We start from the raw sequence: 10,213 nt of genomic DNA, 5'->3' as shown, positions 1-10,213 counted from the left end.
AACGAATTCTGTCAAGCATATATAGGCTACACTAGTAAACCATTTTTTTTTTATAATGCACGTTCATTGTAACAGGGTCCTTAGACATTTGAATAAGTCATATACTTTTTATATATATAATATATATTATATATATTATATATATATATTATATATATATATATATATATATATATATATACATATAATATATATATATATATATATATATATATATATATATATATGTATATATATATAAATATATATACACACACATATAATTATGTTTGTTTAAAGAGGCAGAGAGAGAAAAATAACGAAAGGGCAGGTGTCTGTTGTGTTTTTTTTTCTCTCAAAATTTGTTGTATTTTTTTCCCTCTCAAAATTATGCTGTTTTCTCCCCAGCAGAGAGTATTACTTTTTCAAAGGTTAATATTCGAACTCTACTTAAAATGCATCTACTGCTCCGTTTATTCCGTATTAGCAATGTAATTGTACTCGATAATTACTCACTTCGGTACACCTTACAAATTTTGCTTGTAAAGCTGCCAAGATGAAACTGTGGGAGAGTTAAATGACTTATTGCTTATGTATGTACTACAAAAGAAAATATCATATTGCAGTTAATTCATATTTGCTGACAATTAATTGTTTGTTTTTGTCAACTTTAGCGCATGTTCACTGAAACATTTTTGTTGTCATGCAAGAAACAATAAATTTTTCGTCAGTAAAAAGTTTATAGGTTTGTTATCCGGAATCATTAGGAATATTTGTTGAATTATTAGGAATATTTGTTGAATAAGGAATATTTGTTTCTAAATGCTTGGGATAACAAATAAATACTAAAAAAATTCCCCAGAAGAGGCAAGTTTTGTCCAAGGAGTATATGTAACATATGTGAAAGATTGTTAAACCATGACATAGCATCGTTTTCGAATGACTTTATCTTCAAATATATAAAGGATTTTCGTCAAGCAACATGTTGCAAAGATTTCCTCCAATGAAATTATGCCACAATTCGATTTAAATTTTAGAATATGCGGAAGATTTTTTATAATAAAAATGCCATGAATAGATGCATAACTCAGTGGGAAGGGACTTAAGGATAAAGTATAACTTTGAGACCATCTTGAGTTTTAATGAAGAAATCGCACGGGAGACTAATATTACTCTCTCGTGACCTTTCTCCGCCCAATGCCGAATGGGCCAACCGAATCTACGGCATTTGACCCACAGTTTCACTTACGGTAGTGTTCCAAGACGTGTACCTCCAAATTATTATTATTATTATTATTATTATTATTATTATTATTATTATTATTATTATTATTATTATTATTATTATTATTATTATTATTCAGAAGATGAACCACTTGGCCTTCCACAGACTTTGAAGCAGTATCAGAATGATATAAATCCATGTGCATTCATCTTATTGAAACCTTTAGTGATAATGTAGTTGTGTGTGTGAGTTCCTCGTTGGACGAGTGGTTTTCCAGCTCGCCTAATATTCCGGTGGTCCGAAGTTCGATTCTCGGCTCTGCCAACGTGGAATCAGATGAATTTATTTCTGGTGATAGAAATTAATTTCTCGATATAATGTGGTTCGGATCCCACAATAAGCTGTAGGTCCCGTTGCTAGGTGGTAAATAATTGGTTCCTAGCCACGTAAAAATATCTAATCCTTCGGGCCAGCCTTAGGAGAGCTGTTAATCTGCTCAGTGGTCTGGTTAAACTAAGATATACTTAATGTAGTTGTCAGTGGTCTGGTTAAACTAAGATATACTTAATGTAGTTGTGTGAAAGTTTCTGTACTCTAATGATGTCATAATCGGGTGGGTTCAAGTGAGAGTACCAGAAGAGTAGGAAGATCTAGACCTACTTGGGTTAGAACTATGGGAAAGAGGTTGGAATTGAGTGGAGATTCGTTGAAGACAAAGCACATGAAAGACGTGATGGCGGAATTTCTCAGAGGCACCTTTGCCTTCCGAGGGGTTGAAGGCGATGAGAATGATGAATTTTAAAGTTATATAACTGTTTCTTACTTGATGCTTTGACCTCCCTGAAACTAGAAAAACCATCATTTCTTTGCTGGTGTTTGTTCTTTCTCTCATGAAAATTGCAGCACGCTTAGTACTGTTTTGAAAGCCAGAAATTATATTCTTTCTCATTAAAGACGTGAGATATTGTATTCTACAAGGCGATTTTGAAGTGTTCGTTCTTTCTCGGGATCTTGGAAGCAGTGCCCGCGTAGTTGAAGTGATGGCACGTTTTAGCAAAAAAAAAGAAGAAAAAAAAAAAAGAGGAGTGCGATCTTCCCCCGACCCCCACCCCCTTAGTTAACGTAAGGATTAACCTTTTCTTGATAATTTTTGGCTGATTTTTAACGTTGCAAAAAATAAATGAATAAATAAATAAAAAACTTGGCATGTTTCTCATGGAAATGGTTGTTGGTTGTTGGACCGGAATCGTTTATTCATTCAAAATTAATGCTCGAGTGAATGGTAAAATTTTGTAGACTGTAAGGTATTTAGGAGGGTTTGGCCTTAGGGAGGTTGTGGTGGGAGAGGGGAAGGTGGCTCTATTGCGGAGAGAGAGAGAGAGAGAGAGAGAGAGAGAGAGAGAGAGAGAGACTGTATCAACTTAGACGAGACAGCGCACGTCATTGAGACCCACAGTAAGGTTGTCATTTCCATAAGTTAGGTAATATGAAAATCAGGTCAGCATTTCCCCACCCTCTCAGAGAGCATTGGAAACTCACCCATGCCAAGCTTATTTGGACTCCCACGTAAGCAACAAGCCACGTCGAAGCGCCTCTTCAAAGGCTGAGCGAGTGAAAGTTTTACGACTTTGGACCTAGATATGTTAATCCGAACGCCAGGGAAGCCCTCGTCGCTAGACCTCCTTTGCAGCGCTGTGATGATGCTCCTCCAGTAGTCGCACTGAATGGGAAACGGTGTCATTCCTCTCGTGCTTGGTTACGGCTTTTCGCGTTGTCATAAAATCCTCCAAAACATTGCATTCCTTCGTTTTATATATATACAATGTTTATTCGAGCGTGTCATAGGTGCTTTATATTCGTGTTACGTCCACGTTACTTATGTGGATATTATCGATAGATATTCTGGTGGTCACAGATAGACGCGGGTCGAAGCCTTTGGCGGTTATTTTAATGGTGGCCCGAATCAGGTGGTCTGTCACTCGAAAATTATTTAGCGCTTTTTTATCGTTGTTTCTTCTTCGATGACAGGCTCATCATGCATTCCGCGTGAATGGTCTAGGATGTACACATTTTGAGAGGTGTGCCGTGTCCTGTCTAATTAAAAGTTTTATCATTTTGAATGTTTCTTGATGTCAGTTTTTCGTGATCTCCATTTTGGACTCAGTTGGTGTTTCTCCCGAATGATTATGACATCAGACTCGCTCAGTGGGAGGTATCCTGTAGGCTGTTTTACCAATAATGCAAACATGAACGTTTCTACTCCTTGCCTGATAATAGATTTTTGTAAGAGCAGTGACCATTTTGACGGGCAACATTATGCCTTTTCCTGTCCAGGCCAGAGAAAACAAGACAGAGGAAGAGGGAGGTTGTAAAAAGCCACAACTTTGATAACAAATATATTCAAAACCACTTACAGATTCGGAGCGCCATGCCTCCACAGAAGAGACAACATGACGCTCCTAAACTGTATGTGGTTTTGATTAAGTTTGTTCCGCAGGTTGTGGCTTTCTTCAGGTTTCAGAATTCGATACTGGTCTGTATTGTCATCAAAGGGGAGGTGCAGTAATTTTTACCTTTTAACTTTTGAGCATATGACAGATGAGTCAGAAGTGTGTGATTCAAAATTTTGGTAAAAACGTCCAGTGTGCAAAAATATTATTGCTTTCACGTAGTCAGGTAACGAAAACATGCGGATTTGGAAGGTTTCCCTCATTAGGTCTTTTATGAATGGTTGGCACATTTTAACAGGTGCGCCCAAATTTGAGTGAGTCCCTTCATTTTGCTCTGAACAGAAATGTATACTTATCTGTATCCGTAATATTTTAGTCTAGAACACTGATTAACCTCATTGGATGATCAAATATACATTAATATTTAATGGTCGTTAATGGCTGGTTCCTCTGACTGCAGATACAACCTTGACCCTTTGTTAGAAACCGGGAATGAATGCAGGAGCTTAGATTTCCAGCCAGGGGTCAATAGCTTCTTGGAAGTGATGCTAGGTTTATGAGGGCATTTGCCTAAAATCAATAAAGGTTATTGCTTGGTTCTGAAGCTCAACGCGGAACTTTGGTTATTTCAAATCAGTTTACATAGGATTCCCTTGGGTTGCTCCTTAGGGGGCTAGCTAGTGCCATCAGTGCACCTTACGGTGTGTACCGTAGGCCTTACTCAAGTTCCTTTGCAGCTACCCCTTTCATTCCTTTCACTGTACCTCCGTTCAGATTTTCTTTCATCAATCGAACACTGCACCCTCTCCTAACAATTGATGCATAGTGCAACTGCGAAATCTTCTTCCTGTTACTCCTTTCAAACCTTCTTACTGTCAATTTCCGTTTCAGCGCTGAATAACCTCATAGGTCCCAGTGCTTGAGCATTGGCTTAAATTCGATATTCTATTCTATTCAGTTTTATAAACCGGTTGGCAATGAGTGACACTCGTTTCAATACCGACTTTATTTTGACCTTCACGTCTTGATTTATGACTGTAAGCATCAGTGAATAGTGCATTCATTCGTGCGAGATTGTAATAACAAGTGTGCTACAATTTCTCTCATACACTGTGACGGTTTGTGCTCATACACGCTAATGAATGAATCACAGTAAATCTTTGTTTAAACAGCATTACTATTTAACTCAGTTGAGAATGTCAGGTCTCCGATACATTCGAGGGTCAACGCCGACGGTCATCTTCAACGCCTTCTCTCATTTCCTTCGCTAGGGACCCTTGGATCGAATAAGTTGATTGATACGGATCCAAAGAAAAAGAAACGAAAGGCAGGTCAGGACGCGCATCCTTCAGGAGTAGGTAGAGAGAGAGAGAGAGAGAGAGAGAGAGAGAGAGAGAGAGAGGAGAAGAAGAAAAGGATGAGGCAGAAGGATGGCGTCAGTCGGTCTGATGTTCCCTTGGGAGTCTGAACCCACCCTGAGGATTCTCTCTCTCTCTCTCTCTCTCGTACACACGATTTTGTTATCCTGCAAAAATAGCGGAGAGGAATCCAAACACATCCACTACTATTTTATTAGGTGATTTTAGTGTTCCATTTTGAAACTGGTCAGAAGTTGTTAAGAGAAAACCACAAATCGTTAACTAACATATAAATGGGACCCTCACACCCTCTCCCCCCATGGACCAAATTAGGGTTGATAGGAAAGCATTCGAAAATTGACGACGATGTCGATTAGCAAGTTCATGTCATCTCCGCTCCGTAATGCCTCACCTGTTCGAGTCGTGTTAAAATCTCTCCGATAAGTATATTGCATTTTATGTGAATCACAGAATCTCTTCTCATTCCACACCGCCTTTTCTCCAGAATTGTTATTGGTACGCCCAAGGTCCTCGCCCGTATTTTACCCGGGTGACTGACGCTGGGTCGAAATCAGATGCATAAAAGAACGAGTCTGCTACTGTTTGGATTCTTTTTAGAGGTATTGTTCTCGTTGAGCTGTCTACCCCCAACTCCCTCCTCCCCCTCCTATATAGCTCCCACTGTTTTGGACGAGAGGTCAATAAGATCGGCGGGCGCGCCTTTCCTTTGAATTGCAGTGTCGCTGGTCGCCTGTTTATGGCACGTTTGTGATGGGGAGAATTTGTCGCTCTGTGTGTGTCTTATCTATTTCGAGTTACAAGGAGTCACAAGAATTAGGCTGTCTCAAAGACTTGTTAGTCCAGAGGTCCCTGGAGCATGCATTTGCTCCTACATTCTCTTGGCGGCAAGTTGTGATGTTACTGGGTCGCTGTTTCGGGTCAGTCACCATTTCTGTATATGCTTGTTGGTTAGGTGGCCAATTATATGAATGTTTTTTATTTAAGTTCAGTTTAATCTATTCCGTCTCAGGATTTTTATTGATCGTTTTATGATGTGGGGAAAGAGAAATGCTTATTCGTTATTGCTAAAGTAGGCTAGATACTCCACTGCGTACCTGTTATGACAACAGACATGTCACTTTTGAGTTAAAGCACTTTAAGGTAAATCACATATACTGTGGTGGCCTTGCGAGGAAACACACTCCAAAATGCCAATGACAAAATTGTTCATTTCATGTTCGTTGAAAAGGATATTGAGATCAGCCGGACTGCTTACCTTGATTGTGTTCAGGATGCTGGCTGCATCCCGAATGTCTGTGATTGTTGGATCTATTCTTGAGAAGGTATCTTTGGCGATGAAGAGGTGTTTGTTAATAGCTGCTTAAAAAACAAAGATAAAAAACTGAACGGGCGGCAGTTATGCAATGTGTCTTATAAGCTCACCAGCTACTTCTAAATCGTAATACTATGTTCATATTTCGAGATGTCTGAGGCTTTTATGTGTGGATTTTACAGAACCATCAGGTCTGTTGAAACCCAGCGGACTTTTGAGGAAGTTGAATCGTTTTGAAAAGAGACATGAAACTGAGAGGAGATATGAAACTATATGAACAAATTATTGCTTCGAGGAAAGAGCTTAGACATTTTGGACTTTATTTGAGGCAAAATCCTATGTAAAAAAAACATCTAATATAAACACTGGAGTCGATACGTTACTTCAAGTTCTTTGCGGCGTCCCCACGACCCCTAGCTGCAACCCCTTTCATTCCATTTACTGTACTTCCATTCGTATTCTTTCTTCCATCTTGCCACCCACCCACCCACTCCTAACAACTGTTCCATAGTGCAACTGTGAGGGTTTCCTCCTGTTACACCTTTTAAACCTTTCTACTCTCAATTTCACTATCAGCACTGAATGACCTCATGAGTCGATACCTGTTAGGATATGAGGGGCAAATAAGCATCCCTCACAAGGACTCTCAAAAGTCTCTTCGAGTTTGCAAGGTTGGGGCCTATCTCAGAAGTAAAGGAAGGAACGACACTATTATTATTATTATTATTATTATTATTATTATTATTCAGACGATGAACCCTATTCATATGGAACAAGCACGTATGGGCCATTGACCAGAAATTCAAGCTTCCAAAGAATGAAGAATATGGTGTTCATTAGGAGGAAGTAACAGAAGGTAAATAAATATTTAAGTAAAATATTAAAATAAAGAATTGAAGGTTAGTAAAGCATTGCATCTTCTCTGGACTTCTAAAGTTCTAAAGTTCCAGCTTGGACGAGCCTGTTAAAGTTAAAAAGCAAATATATAGGAGAGCAAGGCGCAGCAAGAAAGCTTTCAGAGAGTTTCATATCAGCACGAAAGGTTATTTTATTATTTTTATTTTTTTTTTAAATGGTTCAAGACATTTAATCAAACATGCGTAAGACTCTGCATACCTTTTCATGAAACTAATAATCGCCGAGAAGTTTGGTGATTTGTAAGTTAGGCGATTTGTTAAGATTTGACTGGAAACCTATTAGTTTTCGAATCCTGGACAGATTAGAGGCAATTGTCGCGTGTACTGTAAATCCCCTTTCGGTAAAAGTTACTTCCAAGACGTATATTTCCCAATATATAATAATGGGTTATCTGTATCATCATACATAATATTCATAATCACATTAGTATATATATTATATACATATGTATGTACTGTACATATGTATTAAATATATACATTATATATATATATATATGTATATGTATGTATATATGTGGTATACGTTTTATATATGTTTATTATATACACTGTGTATTTATTCAAGAAAGTATACTTTAGAAATATTAGGAAAAGAAGAAAGACCTGGGAATGACGGGGTAGGTGTGAAAGAGGCTCTGGAAATGATGCTTTATAGTAATAGCAAGATAGAAGCATTGGTCCAGTGTATTCAGGGACTCGACGTGCTGTTGATGAGCTATGTGTAGGGTTACGAAGCGGCTAATATTGTGGAAGTTTTCTGCCTATGAGGGTCATTCACGGTTCGGCAGTTGAAGTGTGCGATTTTTTTTTTTTTTTTTTTTTTTTTTTTTTTTTTTTTACGTAGCCGTTGCACTTTTTAGCCTCTTTCACCATCCATTCTAATTCTTCGCTCCATCTGGCCCCCCCGCCCCGCCCCCCAAAAAATACCATTCCCTTTCACAGCCTCTGCGGCTTCTCCTCATGATCACCTATTAACACAGTAACTGATGAGAACAACAACCTCTTTATACTCGTGCAACTCTTATACCACAACTCCGTAGGGGGTTAGTACCGTCAGTACTGTAGGCATTACTTAAGGTTCTTTGCAGCGTGCTTTCGACCCCCACTAGCTGCAACCCCTTTTGTTTCTTTTACTTGACCGCCTTTCATATTCTATTTCTTCCATCTTACTTTTCATCCTCTCCTGACAATTGATTTCATAGTGCAACTGCTTTGAGGATTTTCTCCTGTTACACCTTTCAAACCTTCTTACTGTCAGTTTCCGGGTTCAGCGCTGAATGATCTCATAGGTCCCAGTGCTTGGGTTCTGGCCTAAATTCCATATTTAATTCATTTCTTATACCACAAACGTTAACCAACATCTTTTGCCCTTGTCTTGACTTCGCCATAAATTTATCAGGAATAACTATATTAGCCAGCTGTTTACATGATACACCTTTGTCCTGGACTCACTTTTTCCACCCAACCAGCCACTTTCATTTTTGAAGTGTTTAAAATACACTGACACACAATCATATACATGTATGAAATGAGTGTACGTATGTTAGTGATAGGTATGCGGAAGAAACCTAAGGTGGACATAATCTTTAGATGTTTTATTTATTGCAATTAAAGCACATTTCATTGCTACATAATCGAATATACTAAGGTATATGTATATTTGTCCAGATCACAAACGCTCACAGAATGGTGGAAAACATGATGTGAATCATGGAATTAATGTATATTTTATTCGGGAATAATTTCCTCCCGTGTTCGACCGGGTTCAGGGAATACGTGGAAGCCACAACAATAAATGAATTCACATCCGCGGACATCTGCGCTGCTGCTGCTCCTGCTGCTGTTGGATTCTCTTTTTTTGAGTTCTGGCTTGAGTTCGGATGAATTTGACTTGACAGGACTTTATGAAAAGGCCTGCATGAAAATTCGAGGTTCCCCCCCAAGATTAGAATAGACGGCTTTTGAAATTTCGTCTCGGGTCATCTTTGACCGAAGGTGCGTTATATACTCATTTTAATTGAACCCAAGGTCACGGTATGAGAGGGAATATGCACTGAAGGAAATGGGCGTGTTGGGATGAAAATTTGGTAAGTGAAGGGCGTACATTGAGGACGTTTGGGAAGTTGGTGTTGCGGGGGGAGTGGGAGGAGGTTGGGGGGGGGGCGACGTCCCCAGAGCTCCCAAGGGGTAGCGACCCCTGCGATAACACGCTAGGCTATTGCATCACCACCTCCCAAACGGCTCAACTCGAGTGGCAAGGGACAACCGAACACAGCCCTTGTGTCGGGGGACCGTAAGGGTGAAAGTGGTCTTTGAAAGAACTAAATGCAAGCGTCCTTTGCCATGGGTGGGGACTCCGTGGAAATGAGATCCCGTGGGACGGCCCAAATTACACTGGAAAATTTCAACTGGGACTCCCTAACCGGCAGTGTTCGGAGAGAGAGAGAGAGAGAGAGAGAGAGAGAGATAGTGGACAACGCATAGTATCCCGTCATCTCTTCCCCCTCCCCCCCCCGCGTATGCCCCTTCCCCTCTCTCTCTCTCCCCCTCCCTCGCATCCTGGGTTTAATGCTTACCTCTTTTCGATCGAATGCCCATTTACTTGGGGGGGGGGGGGTTGTGGTGGTGGTGTAGTCGGGCAATTCATTCTTATGAGCATTTTGTTTATAGTTGTTGATTGCTCACCTCTCTCTCTCTCTCTCTCTCTCTCTCTCTCTCTCTCTCTCTCTCTCTCTCTCTCTCTTCCCGGAACACCATTCTTGAGAGGTGGTGGTGGTGGTGGTCATTTTTGAATTGGGAAATGGAACGTGAACGTTCCGTGGAACATAATGATTCTATTTTCTTTATGGTTATGTGCTGCTATGAATTGTACCCCCCTTGCTCAGAGGCTCTGTGGGTCTCTGATGCTCCTCCCCATTCGCTGTTAAGGTCGCGGTAGAATGAAATTA

General features: G+C 39.8%; 1 protein-coding gene across 2 annotated transcripts in view; it reads left to right on the top strand.

Annotated features, from left to right (window-relative positions):
* Nucleotides 1–10,213, top strand: part of LOC135224705 (inhibitor of growth protein 1 homolog) — a 642,357-nt gene that overhangs the window by 1,434 nt on the left and 630,710 nt on the right. The window lies entirely within an intron of this gene.

The sequence above is a fragment of the Macrobrachium nipponense genome, chromosome 12 (genome assembly GCF_015104395.2).
Source record: "Macrobrachium nipponense isolate FS-2020 chromosome 12, ASM1510439v2, whole genome shotgun sequence".
In the NCBI taxonomy this organism is placed as follows: Eukaryota; Metazoa; Arthropoda; class Malacostraca; order Decapoda; family Palaemonidae; genus Macrobrachium; species Macrobrachium nipponense.
The sequence above is the reverse complement of the archived record's forward strand: the minus strand, read 5'-3'. Positions and strand labels throughout refer to the sequence as shown.